We start from the raw sequence: 13,655 nt of genomic DNA on the forward strand, positions 1-13,655 counted from the left end.
GAAGTTTATAAATCCGATCGAATTTTGACTAGAGAATACTTTTCTCGTCCTTCCATGTTTCTAACTCGCTCCTAAAGCAGTAATGTAGAAAGTGGAACTTTACCAAATTCTTGAATCTAATTACTACCACAAATGTGAGAGAAAGGTATGGCTTTATACCCAGTTCGGCTGGAGCCTACCGAATCCAGTTCGGGGTCTGTCTGTCTCACAATCTAATTTCAAGTTTGTTTTGACAACACATGGTAGAATCAGGGCTGCCAAGGTGTGGCGTCATGCCCGAAGTATGATCCTTGGCACCTAAGACCTAAAACTTCAAGAATAAGGGATAGTATTCCCAAACCTTAACCCTGCAAAATCTACTTCCATCTCGATGGAATAGATCATTGGTTATGCACATGTTCGTGCCCCTGCCAATGTTGTTGAGGAGTACCATTCTCGTAGTCAATATGTGAGATTAATTTTGCTCCATTGAACATCGTTGGAAGAGCAAAATTTTGACATGGATAGCCTTGTTGGCCGAACCCTCTTAGTAAACTATTTACTTTGTGAATATTTTTCCATGTTTTTGGATTCAAGTTTGGTGTATGTTTTACTTATGGATAATCTTATTGATATTGTCCTTGAATATGAGTTAATTGAATCATGTTTCTTAATACATGTGACCAATTCAATTAAACACGTGATTAGGTAGGAATGTGGGAAAGTTAGTTGTCTGGATGATTGCGATACTACGCACACTAACTTTACACCTAAATCACATCTGTAACAACGACTTCAGGTCTATCCAACCTGATTAAGAGCATTGGCACGCTCCTCTTTGTATGAATGGTACCAAATTACCATTTAAGGGACCTTAAATTCTCCATGTCGTTGAGTTTTTAAGGATATTCGAGAGAACAATGATCATAAATGACACCACTAAAAATAGAGTGGAATATCTTTGCACCACCTCCTAAAATGAGCCTGAAGCTTTGATTTAGGGCCAATGGGTTGTCTCCTAACTAGGAACACACCACATGTGGCCAGCCTGGAGCTTGGTGATTGAGCAGTTTACTTAACTTGGCATGACCTTTTTGGGACACTTAGGTCGAACAATGATGCTACAACATATCTCCTTACCCGAAGTAAGGATCTTGTGCCTACAAGCACACTTTGCCAAGCATGCTCATTAGAAAATTGATTTTCTAAATCGTCCCTTGCAAAGATACGAAACGACTTTCTTTTCACAATGGATTCAAAGGAATAAATGTGGACTAATCCAACCAAAATGCGGACCATATAAATACTTATGGTTTTGGTTGATGAATCGACAAACTGGTCACATGTTTGTCCATACACATTGCTGCTAAACCTCATGGTCGATTAAGGGCTCACCAACCTACTTATCCCTTAAGGTCCGGGAGACTAGATAATGCCGAAGAGTTTATATCGATGGTTTTTGATAAAGTATTGCATGTATTTTGGGTTTATAATTGAACATCGAATTCCCATGTTCACCCCAAATAGCCTTGCCTAGTGATCATAAAGCGCAACTTAAATGATTGCCCGAATTTTGGTAAACGTCCCAAGTTTTCAGTTTCTGCTTAGGGCTATGCAATCTTGTACGCAACTATGTTGGTTCGCCTTGAGGCCCACTGCCACCTAACCTATATGATGTTATAGTTGGTTACTAGGTACGAACCTGACAATTTTCGTATTTACACATTTGGGTGTGCATTCCATGTGCCAAGTTGTACCGCCGCAATGTACCAATATGGATCCTCAAAGAAGGATGTGAATCTCTGTCGATTATGATTCTCCTTCACAATAGCTCTCTTAGAGCCTTTGCACACGATCTCTTTACCGCTCATTTGCGAGTTGGTCACTTTAATGAGGCAGTATTCCAGCCATTAAAGGGAGATAAGAACGTCAACGTTCCTGTAGAAAGATGCGAATTTTCATGGACATTGGCCACTATGTCTCATCTCGATCCCTATACCGCACAAGTGTGATAAGCAAGTGTGATAAATTCTAGCTTTCAGAATATTGCTCCAGACGCATTCCTCTGATCTAGCTAAAGTGACGAGATCATATACCAGCTGTAAACATGCTTGTAATGATAGACGTATTTAATAGACGTTAAGTCAACATCCCTAGAAGGTGTGTCACCCTTGTTGGACGATTTAGGCACCCCAGTTAGACAGTCCGGTACACCGGTGGATAGCCAATCAATCTGTCTTGGCCTGAAGCACGACAAATTACTCGGTTCATATGATTCATGTCCTTAGAAGAGGAAGATACGACACAATAATGAATCCATACTTGATCGCTGTCTCAAATCATTTCCATCTCATGAGATTAATCCGGATTACTCCCGAGACTTGAAGTTCTTTGTCTAGTGTACTAGTTTGGATGAGCTAAATGAAATTGAAATGAGATTACCATCGATGATATTTTCACTTATATGGTAGCTATCGACATAAATGAAAAGGGATGACATCAAACCATGTTCCGTTGATTAAATGACAACATAGAACTGATTAGACAACTAAAGTTACAATCCAGGTCAAATTCTTTTCCAAAGTGTGTTTTGGACCTATCGTTCCTACACTGCCCAAGGTAACCCTGTTGTGTTACAAGTGGGAAATGAAGCATTATAAGATGAATGAAATAGTGCGATATGATGCACACCTTATGGCGCAAGGTTTGTCTCAAAATGTTATGTGATTGATAGCAGCATTATGAAATGTGGTTAGCGTTTTCTCTATGGGGATATAGATACAAAGATTTACATGTAAGTTCCCGAAGAATTACATGGACTGGTTCAAATAGTTCCAAACCATGGAACACCCTCTTAACTTGTTTTGAGGTGTTCACTTATGGATTGAAAAATCCGACAGATGGTATACCCATCTAAGTGTTTATTTGATCACTCAGAGATATGAATTATGCCCTTGCTTGTTAAACTATGAAGTCTTATTCCGAATTGCTAGAGTTATAGTTTATGTCATTAACACGAATCTCACTAAGACTCCGGAAGAGCATGAGAAAACTGCCTCACACCTGAAGATGGAATTTGAGATGAAGGATCTTGAGAAAACTCGTTTATGCCTTGACCAGAAGTTGAAGCATTGTTCTGACGGTATTTTTGTCTACCAGTCGAACTACACCCTGAAGGTGTCACCTTTTAAGTATACTTTTGATCGTCCATATGTTATATGCAAATGAGACCCTTGAAAACGTTATGGAATCTGAAATTCCATATCTAAAGTTCAACTTTACGCTTTGTTGTACTTAGCTCATTATATTAAGACAAGACATCTCCTTCACTGTTGATCTCGAGCGGATCCGACCTCCTGATCCTCGAAATGATGCTTGTCTTGTTTGTTATGTTGACGCATGTTACTTATCAAACCTACATAAGGCAAAATCCCTAAATGGTTATGTCTTTACCGTTAAGGATATCGCAATATCTTGGAGGTTCATAATATAACCTTAGTTGTGAAACCTTCGAATCATTCCAAGACTCACCTCACTTCACTACGCCACAAGTGAGACATGGTTAGGAGTTCTTGTTGAGCATATTCAAAGTACTTGCTATTTTCATCCATCATTGAGTCCCAACGACGATCCATGAAGACTATGATGCATGGACAATATGCTGCTCCTCCACCCAGGAGAGAACCAGGTTTCCTTGAGGGATGGTAATTAAACTTTCTCAACTATCTCTTATCTAACATGAAATTCATTTTTTTTTTTTTTTTTTTTTCTGGTTAGTTTCCTTTTCTTTCACAATTAAAATCTAATTTCTATATATGTTATATCTAGTTGTTGATGATCTATTTTTGCGTTTGTTGTTTGGATGTGGTGTCAACAGTCTTGCGGCTTTGTGTTGCTGCTGCCTAATTGACGAGTGTTGCTGCGATCCTTCTATCCTCTGTTTCTTTTAGAATTAATATATATCCATTGGATAATTCCACAACCATATGTTGTTGTATAAGTGTAATGCTTCTTGATTTCAAATTTTCTTTAATTCGGTAAAATTTATGTACAAGACTACTAGTTGTTTCTTTTCTGCAATCTATGTGTGGTATCCATAATAGTTATATATCTTCTTCATTCACCAGTTCAGCCAATATTAGATAGACAGATGCTAATACAACATCAATACTAACTCACATCGTGGCACAGAATGAGGTGTTAGGGTTTAGGGCTAAAGTTTTTATACACTTATTGTCGTTCGGTAATGTAATGCTTAATTTTAGCTAGCTCACGATGTGCTCCAATGTTGGTGACTATCGTTGTTTTTGGAAAGGTAATTCTCTCTTTTTTTCAGCTATTTTTAGTTATGTCTTGTAGATTGACTGAATCAAATGAAATCAACAATCTTGATTAAACAAGTGTACGTAAAAAGCTGAAAAAAAATGTTTATTAATTCTCTTATTTTTCTTGTTGGAGTGAAATATTGAATCTTATGATACATTTGACTTTTATAACATGAAAGGGATGCGCATGTCACATGTATATAATGTTTACCTGATGATGACGCCCCAAGTGATTGACGTTTCACTCGCATGTGTGAACAAATTAAATGGCGAAGGTAGAACATAAAAATTCAAAACCAATTTGTTTACTTCTTCGACTTAGCTAGCATTTGCAATGATGTCAGTGAGGACACGTACGTCCCCACATTTTGAACTTTGGATCACAAGCTGACAAGGCGATGGTCCTTCACCAGTTGTCCTCCAAGACCTTCAAAACCGCGTGGGGCTGGACTGATGAATTTTAAAGACGATGATGGATTTCTTTAATTTTTATTAAGATAAATGATAAGGAAAAGATGATAACCAATGATGTCACCCTCAAACAGTGGAGTCGTGGCATGATTGCAACGAAAATTCTAAATGCTCCGGGATATGACATGTCTTAAAACAATAACTGAATGGTAATAAATGCTTAGGTGTATGACATAAACTAAAACAATGATCGTGCGGTCAAAAATTATAATGAATAGAGCAATAATATTAGCTTTTCTTCCCGAACGATCACATGATTAAAACTCTCACCTTTTCTACAAATCTACTTCATAAACTAGAAAACATGACAATTCAAGACATGATAATTTTCTTTGCATCACAATTTAAAGATTCATAATTGGATGGATACTCATGTCAGTATGGCTAATTGAAGTCCCATGACAGCACAACCAACCTAGTCTAGAGAAACATTTGAACATAAAAATTAGGAAACTGATGCTTTTTTAAGGAAGTCCTGGGGATTGATGCCAAGCGACTAAGGAATTAGAAGTGCACTATATGAACACTACAAAGTCGCGTAGAAATGATTTATAAATGAGTAGCTCCTTCTAAGTAGGTATTTACAAATCACTCTTATATGCCTTAATATATGATGCAATTCTAATCCCTCCTATCTAACATTTTGTGATTTATTACTTACTAACCTAACTTCAATTCCTTGGGACTTGGAAATTTCTCCTGTGAACATATCTCAAAATAAAATTCTGAAGTACTTAGGGTTAGTCCACTTCAATCAATCCTATCTAACATTTAGATCACCTATTCTTGTTTAGGATTGAGTCAATCAATATTTTGTACTTTTAAGGAGGGGTCAATCAAGAGAAATCTAGCAACTGTTACTGACCGTAACTAGTTGGAGAGAAACAATTCTCTCACCTTTAGTTGAAGACAACAACAGTTTGACTAATCGATATTAGAAAATAAATATTCATTAGATATGAAATTATTTATTGACTAGAACAAATTTCCTATTTTGTTTAAGGGTTTACCTATGTTTCTCTTAAAAAAATAAAAAATAAAAAATTGTAAGTGACCTTTATAGTAATGTACCCAAAAATATATATGGATACATTCTATTACACACACACACACACACACACACACACACACACACACACAAAACCACATGGGTACATACTAGGAACAAAAAATCAAGAGGAAAAAAAGGAAACATGTCAAACTAAAAAAGAATTGTTGCAGTCCTATTAAATTAGGAATGTGATTGTGTAAATCTTAGTGTATCTAGGAATATCTCTTATATTCGTATTAGGAGTTGATTACTTATTAAGAGTTGTAATCCTAAAAGGGTAAGGAATTAACCTTCCCTACTATTATAAATAAAGGCACAATGGGGTGGAATAGAACACACCTCACAATTACCCATCTCTCTCTTCTCTCTACTATTGCCTCACCCTCTTTTATGACCTCCATAATTGTTCAGTAAATTATGCCTAGAATACGTTATCAGCACACTCTTGACGTTGCGCTAATAAGAGAATTTATTCTTCAATCAAGGGAGTATTACGTTTTAATCATTATTTTTATGATTAATTTATTATTTAATTGAATTGATATATATATATATATATATATATATGCTATTGATTCAATTTAATTTTTCAATGTTGAACGTGATACAATGCATTGGAGATGCAATTCTGGCTTTCCGAGAAGGATCTTCTACAAATTCAAAGGCTTTTATTGTTTTCTGCAAATCAGGAACGCTTAAAATAAAGTAAAATATTTGAAACAACCTTGAAGCATGAAAACATTCCCTATGATGCATGAACCCCCTATGTTTATATTTTCCTTTCGATATATATATTATATATGTTCATATATTTGTTTCATGCATTAAGCAATTTTATTTGCTATGTAGAATTTGTGAGTCAATGTATATAAAATAAATTTGAAGCAAATTTTGGGTTTCCTAAACCCTAGGTTCGAAAATTTTTTGGGTAATCTTTGGCATCACCTTGGCAACACCACGGCATCATCGTGGGAGGGCGTCGACATACTAGAGCACCTGTGCAGCCCTTTTGGGCCTGCTGCTTCACATCAGACACAACCAAGCCTCGACTTGGCTTACATGTCATACGGGCCTGAAAGCCCTAGTCCACCCGAGCCCAAACCCACATGCCAGAATCATGTTGGGCTTGTTCCCAGGCACGGACTTGCAACCTTGATCCCTTGTCTCAGCCCACGCCAGCAAGCTGCCATGCTTGCTGGGCTTGTATTAACCTCGGCCAGCAGTTTTTCAGCCAGCCCACGTGGCTGGGTTTATCCCTTGGACCCGTGGCCTACAGCCCATTTCCAAGCACCTCTTTTGCTCACGACACCCAACCCTATCTTTTGGGCTATGCTATTTTCGATCCGATAATATTATTCTAATATTATTTTGTTTCTACAATCGATCCTGTTTGGTCCTGATTTATTGAATTAATTAAAAATGACCTGAAGTCCATTAATCTGATAATGAATCCAAAATTATTAACCTGAAGATTACTTTTGGACATTAACGATTTAATAATTTATTTTTATACTTTGAACCGTTGACATACTTTCGTAGTAACGAAGCTCTCACACTTGAGTTCTCGAAGAAACTTAAATCCACTACACTTAGTTGTATATTGCACTATGTGTTGCAGGAACTTCATTTTTATGAACTAAACGTTCATAAACTAATTGAACCTATAGTTTCAAATTTAGTGCCTTTGAAATCCGAAGTTTTCATAAAACAATACACCCATTAAAACCCGACGGTTTTCATGAAAACCATGTCTTAGAACTCGAATGTTCTAACTTTGATGCTTATGGATGATTCATTCCCATAACACTAATCACAATCTTGTTCCCTCCAATTTAGTGGATTGTTGAACTGTCACAAGTTCGATTTTCCTAAATTGGATGCTTCTAATAGAAACTACTTTATGTAGGGTACAAGACGTGAATCTCCACTGACTATCAAGAATCTAAGAAACCATTGTAGCCAACAATGGCATGGAAGAGCTGAATAAGCCTTTGCCATGATCTTCATTCGAAAACTTATGCCCGAAGCATTACAAATGGAAATACCTCCTGAACGAGGATACCATGGCTCTTGGGCTCGCTCCTATGGACAGTCTAATCATGAAAAACATTGCCTAAAGCACACCATGATTACGTCCATGAATGAGTACAATTCTGAAATTTATAAATCCAATTGAATTTTGACTAGAGAATACTTTTCTCGTCCTTCCATGTTTCTAACTCGCTCCTGAAGCAGTAGTGTAGAAAGTGGAAGTTTACCAAAATCTTGAATCTGATTACTACCACAAACGTGAGAGAAGGGTATGACTTTATACCCAGTTCGGCTAGAGCTTACCGAATCCAGTTCGAGGTATGTCTCTCTCACAATCCAATTTCAAGTTTGTTTTTACAACATATGGTAGAATCAGGGTTGCCAAGGTGTGGTGTCATGCCCGAAGTATGTTCCTTAGCACCTAAGACCTAAAACTTCAAGAATAAGGGATAATATTCCCAAATCTTAACCCTGCAGAATCTACTTCCGTCTCGATGGAATAGTTTATTAGTTATGCACATGTTCGTGCCTCTACCAATGTTGTTGAGGAGTACCATTCTCGTAGTCAATATGTAAAATTAATTTTGCTCCACTGAACAGCGTTGGAATAGCAGAATTTTGACATGGATAGCCTTGTTGGCCGAATCCTTTTATTAAACTATTTACTTCGTAAACATTTTTCCATGTTCTTGGATTCAAGTTTGGTGTATGTTTTACTTATGGATAATCTTATTGATATTGTTCTCGAATATGAGTTAATTGAATCATGTTTTGTAATACATGTGACCAATTCAATTAAACATGTGATTAAGTAGGAATGTGGGAAAGTTAGTTGTCCGGATGAATGCGATACTACGCACACTAACTTTACACCTAAATCACATCTCTAACAATGACTTTAGGTCTATCCAACCTGATTAAGAGCATTGGCACGCTCCTGGTTGTATGAATGGTACCGAATTACCATTTAAGGGACCTTAAATTCTCCATGTCATTGAGTTTTTAAGGATATTCAAGAGAACAATGATCATAAATGACACAACTAAAAATATAGTGGAATATCTTTGCACCACCTCCAAAAATGAGCTTGAAGCTTTGATTTGGGGCCAATGGGTTGTCTCCTAACTGGGAACACACCACATGTGGCTGGCCTAGAGCTTGGTGATTAAGCAATTTACTTAACTTGGCATGAACTTTTTTGGGACACTTAGGTCGAATAATGATGCTGTTGGAAGTATGCCCACAAAGCCACTCATTTGATGTAATAGCTTTTTGGAATACTTATTGTGTTAAACTTTTATATGTTTAATAGAAGGGCAAAGCTTATTGTTAATCACTATTTATAGTATCTTGTGTTAAGCAATAAGGGAATCCAAGGAATGTATTTGATCTAAGAGACAAGTGATTTAAGTTAGTTAAATTAACGAGACCTTTCTCTTATGTTCATTCCTAAAACGTTCCTAGCCATAGGATTGCCAATTGGGCATTGACAATCCGCTAAGGTTAGTATGTGTTATGTCGACTCAAGCGTGAGTATGAACTAGTCTCAAGTCATTTGGTGTTGGACACTAAGGCAAACACATAGGTGCTCGAAAGAGTAATCGAGTACACTGAACAACGATCAAACAAGAGTTCGAACATACATGTCATGTGAGAACTCAATAGTTGCAATATGCAAAGTAGTTTGACCTGAGGCATCATTGATGTCTAATGGTTAGGTCCTTGATCTTTGATTATGTCAACGGCATTCCATTGGAGTGTCCACGGCATTGTTGGGGTCAAGCTATCTAGTCATGTAGGCATATGAATGTACAACAAGGGATCTCTAACCTTCCATGATGGAAGGAAAATACTCTAAGATATGATTCGAGAGTCTTTGGCCAAAGCATATGAATATGACTAAGGAAGATGTTCCAAATCTTATTCAATTGAATCATATAGAGAAGTATCACATTGGATAGTAGACATGAAACAAACTATCACTTAAACAATGTGATTAAGAGTATTGTATTAGAGAAGGACCGTATTGCATTGTAGTTGTAACTGGATAGGTTCTCCAACCACTTCTACTTAGCTTGGGTAACCATGACATGTTGCTAGGCGTCACCCATGGTTTGTGGAAGCCCTAAAGATTAGCAAACACTAATTTAAGGGAGAATTGAAATGTGGTTTCAATTCACAATCGATCGTTAAGAGTAACATCGCCCACTACCTCGCTAATTGGAACCTAATGGATCGTACACCGAGTAAAGATATAAGTGAAGAAATTATATGAAATGGATAAGCAATTAAATGGTTTAATTGAAGAATGGTCAAGATTAATTAAATAGTTAATTAATTATACGAAACGTTCGTATTGGGCGTTTAAGTTAGTTTTGGGCTTCGGGGCACAAAAACGTTTTGGTCCACAAGGCCCATTATGTTTAAGTTGTATGACAACTAAAACAAAATGGGCAATTAAGCCCAAATACATTATATGGCCGGCCATAACCTTCAAGGGTAGTGAACTTGGCTTAATTGCAAGTTTGCCACTCCATTGTGAGGTGGTATAAATACATCTTTATAGCCATTTCACCCTAAGGGTTTTCTAATTGAATTTGGGTGAAACCTATTCTCTCATTACCTTAGGTGAGGAACATCTAGCAATCTTTCTTACCTAAGTCATCCATTTCATCTTCACACAACATCTTTGGTGTGGAGACTTAGAGACACCAAACTTTTGGTGTTTTGGAGAACAAATCCTCAAATCCTCAAAGAAGAAAAGGAGCACTAAAGGGGAGGAAATCACAAGGAAGATTCAAGGAGCAAGGAGGTGACTTGAAGGCCCTCCACTTGGGTGAATCCCTTGTGCAATCAAGGATGAGCTTCAAGGGTAAAGAATCTCTAAATTCTTATTCTCTTTAATTTTGTTAAAGAGTCTTATGGTTCACCATCTACTAGGCTTTGAAAGTCATGGGTTTTATGAATTGTTTTTGAATGCATGCCTACTTTAAAGAGTTATTAGTTTGCATATGTATTCAAATGTTCTCACATGTTCTTAGCTAGGACAAAATTTTTCCTTCAAGTGGTATCAAGAGCCTAGGCCTAGTTTATGGTGGATCCTTTTGGGTTTTGTGATTTTTCATATTTTGTGATTTAAGTGTTGTAAATGTTACAAGCTTTGTTCTTGCTTTGAATATAAATTTTACTTGAAAATTTAGCATCTCAAATGTTGTAGATGTATTTCATTAAAGCATGAATAATGGAACTAAAAGTTGGTGCCAAGTGTTTTGGGATTTTCGGCCAAATCCAAAGGTTGATTTTTTGGGTTCATGTTAGGCTTGTTAAAATGGTTTTAAAGTGCTTTTTGGAACCCCTAAGTACCCTAGGATAATAACCCTCTTTTGAGTTGTGAAAATTTGAGTTTTGATGAAAGAAAACATCCATGGAGCTATTATGAGTTTTCATGTATGTTCTTCATATTTCTTGAAGTTCTTATCAAGAACAAAAAGTTTTGAAGTTTAGATTCAAAAGTTTTATGTTTTACATAAAGTTTTGAATATTAGTTGATGGGTGATGATTATGTCAAAGATATATTTTTGAATATTAGTTAATGGATGATGTTTGTTGGTAAGAAATGATTAAATGGTTTTAATTATATCAAAGGTATATTTTCTTTTCAAACCATCCCTACCATCTTTAATCTCACCCACCAAAATCCACTTACAAAATTTTATTGTATCAAAAACTCAATATTTCAATCAATGGCCGGCCACCCCTCTAGTGGGGTGCTTTTGTGCAATTAAATAAAGTTTTGATACTTTTGTGTATTTGTATTTTGGCCCAAAAGTTTGTGTTTTTGCAAAATGGCCCAAATAGAATGAGAACAAAAATTGTTTTGTCTCTTTAATGAGAATTGGATTTTCATTATATTTAGTTCCATTTAAATCAATTCTATGGATCCAAAAACCAATTGTTTAAAGTTGCTTTCTTAGTTAATTTAGTTAATTGAGAAAAGGGTGATTATGAACCAAAGGCCTCGATAATTGAGCTATGTGATTGGCCAATTTACATTATGAATGCTTGGGTTTTAAGTAATGTAGATTTGAATGTAATTTGATTAGTTCAAGTTGTTGTAAAGGGCATAAGCCCATTATTTGTGTTGTAAAAGGGCATAAGCCCTTTTTATTATTTCATGTATTCCTCTTTGATTATATGTATGCAAATTGGAATAGTTGGGTCCAACGCCCAATAGGAAATAACGGTTTAATTGGATTAAACGCGTAACTAAAATCAACAACTATCTACCTTAAACCCAAGGTCCAACACAAGGCTCGTGTTGGATCAAATCAAACGGTTCATAATCATCCTAAAACCTAATATGACTATATAGTCCATATGAGGATGCAATGCGTTCGTTAGTAGTTCCATATAGTCTCGCTTGTTTCAACGAAACAGTGGGAGTATTATATGCTACTAAATCATATTAACTTGGACCAATAGTTATGATAGGGCCATGTTCTTTTAATATGATTAAAATGTTTTGATGTAGCCCAAAACTACTCCCTCAAACGAATATTAAGTTGATAAACGAGAGATGTTTTGAACATTTCTTCGTAGGCCTTCCACCGTGGTGGGCTCCAATCGTTTGTGACTCATGCACCGGCTTCACCCTATAATGGGGAGGTACAAAGTATGGGCTTACATTCAGGAGGAGTCCATAAACATATGATGAGGTGAGTGTAGACAATGAGTATGACCAACATGATATAATTCTGAGGTTGTGCTTGAACCTCTACATAAACTAAGCATGGTGGGAATAACTTAACTAAGTGCAATGGTGCCAACATGATATAATTCTGAGGCATTCATTCTCTAGAGGCCAAACTAGATTGGTAATTACAAGAGTTGTAAATGAGTAAAGTGTTATTCTCTCATCATTATTTTTGCTAACCAATATCGTATAATCGTGAGGTGGGCTTGGTAATGGTGAGTCTCCCATACCCCGCTAAGAGTTCAATATAACTCTCGAATTCCATTGAGGGATGTGGAGTTTGCCAAAAATAGTGGGTGGTACTATTTGATTCAAGACCCAATCAAGTAGTTAATCAACAATCTAATACGATTTCTGTTATGTTATGTAGTTAACGACATGCCTAAAATACTACCCACCATTATACTTGACAAAATGGCCCAAGACTTTTTCCTTGCATATCTCTCAGATGATTTCACTAAGTTTATTGTAAACTATAAAGTGAATAGATTCGATCATACTTTTAACGAGATGATTGACATGTGCTATAAATTTGAAAAAGGTTTCAAAAAGGACAGTGGGAGTGAGAATGCAAAAACAAGGAAAAGGTTTCTTAAGAAGAAGGCAAAGAAATCCAAAGGAACATGCTTTCATTGTGGAAGGGATGAACGTTGGAAGAAGAAATACAGGGTGCGCATTGCGAGCCTTATGACACGAACTTTTGAAGAGACTATTTCGGTCATAGAAAGTGCTTTTACAGTGAGCTCCAATTCCTGGATATTTGATTCAGGCGCTAGTCAACATATCTGTAATACGATGCAGGGACTAGTAGGGAGCAAGACACTACGCAATGGGGAGATTGTTGTGCGAGTTGGGAACGGCGCTAAAATCTCTGCAAAAGCAATAGGCACCTACATGCTTAACCTACCCTCTGGGGAAGTCCTGGAACTTAAAAATTGTTTATATTTTCCTTCATGTATAAAGAATTTGATTTCTATCTCTAAGCTTTTACGAGATGGGCACTCAGTATTGTTTGACAAAATGAGTTGCACTTTATACTTGAACG

General features: G+C 36.5%; 1 long non-coding RNA gene across 1 annotated transcript; it reads left to right on the top strand.

Annotated features, from left to right (window-relative positions):
- The first annotated feature begins 3,602 nt into the window (after positions 1 to 3,602).
- On the top strand, positions 3,603 to 4,110 carry LOC125470700. Its single transcript, XR_007253032.1, has 2 exons — positions 3,603 to 3,683; positions 3,857 to 4,110. It is a non-coding gene; the product is annotated as an uncharacterized LOC125470700 (long non-coding RNA).
- The last annotated feature ends 9,545 nt before the right edge of the window (positions 4,111 to 13,655 follow it).

The sequence above is a fragment of a genome, unplaced genomic scaffold (assembly GCF_019419815.1).
Source record: "Pyrus x bretschneideri cultivar Hongxiangsu unplaced genomic scaffold, Pyrus_bretschneideri_v1 Contig102, whole genome shotgun sequence".
NCBI classification, from domain to species: domain Eukaryota; kingdom Viridiplantae; phylum Streptophyta; class Magnoliopsida; order Rosales; family Rosaceae; genus Pyrus; species Pyrus x bretschneideri.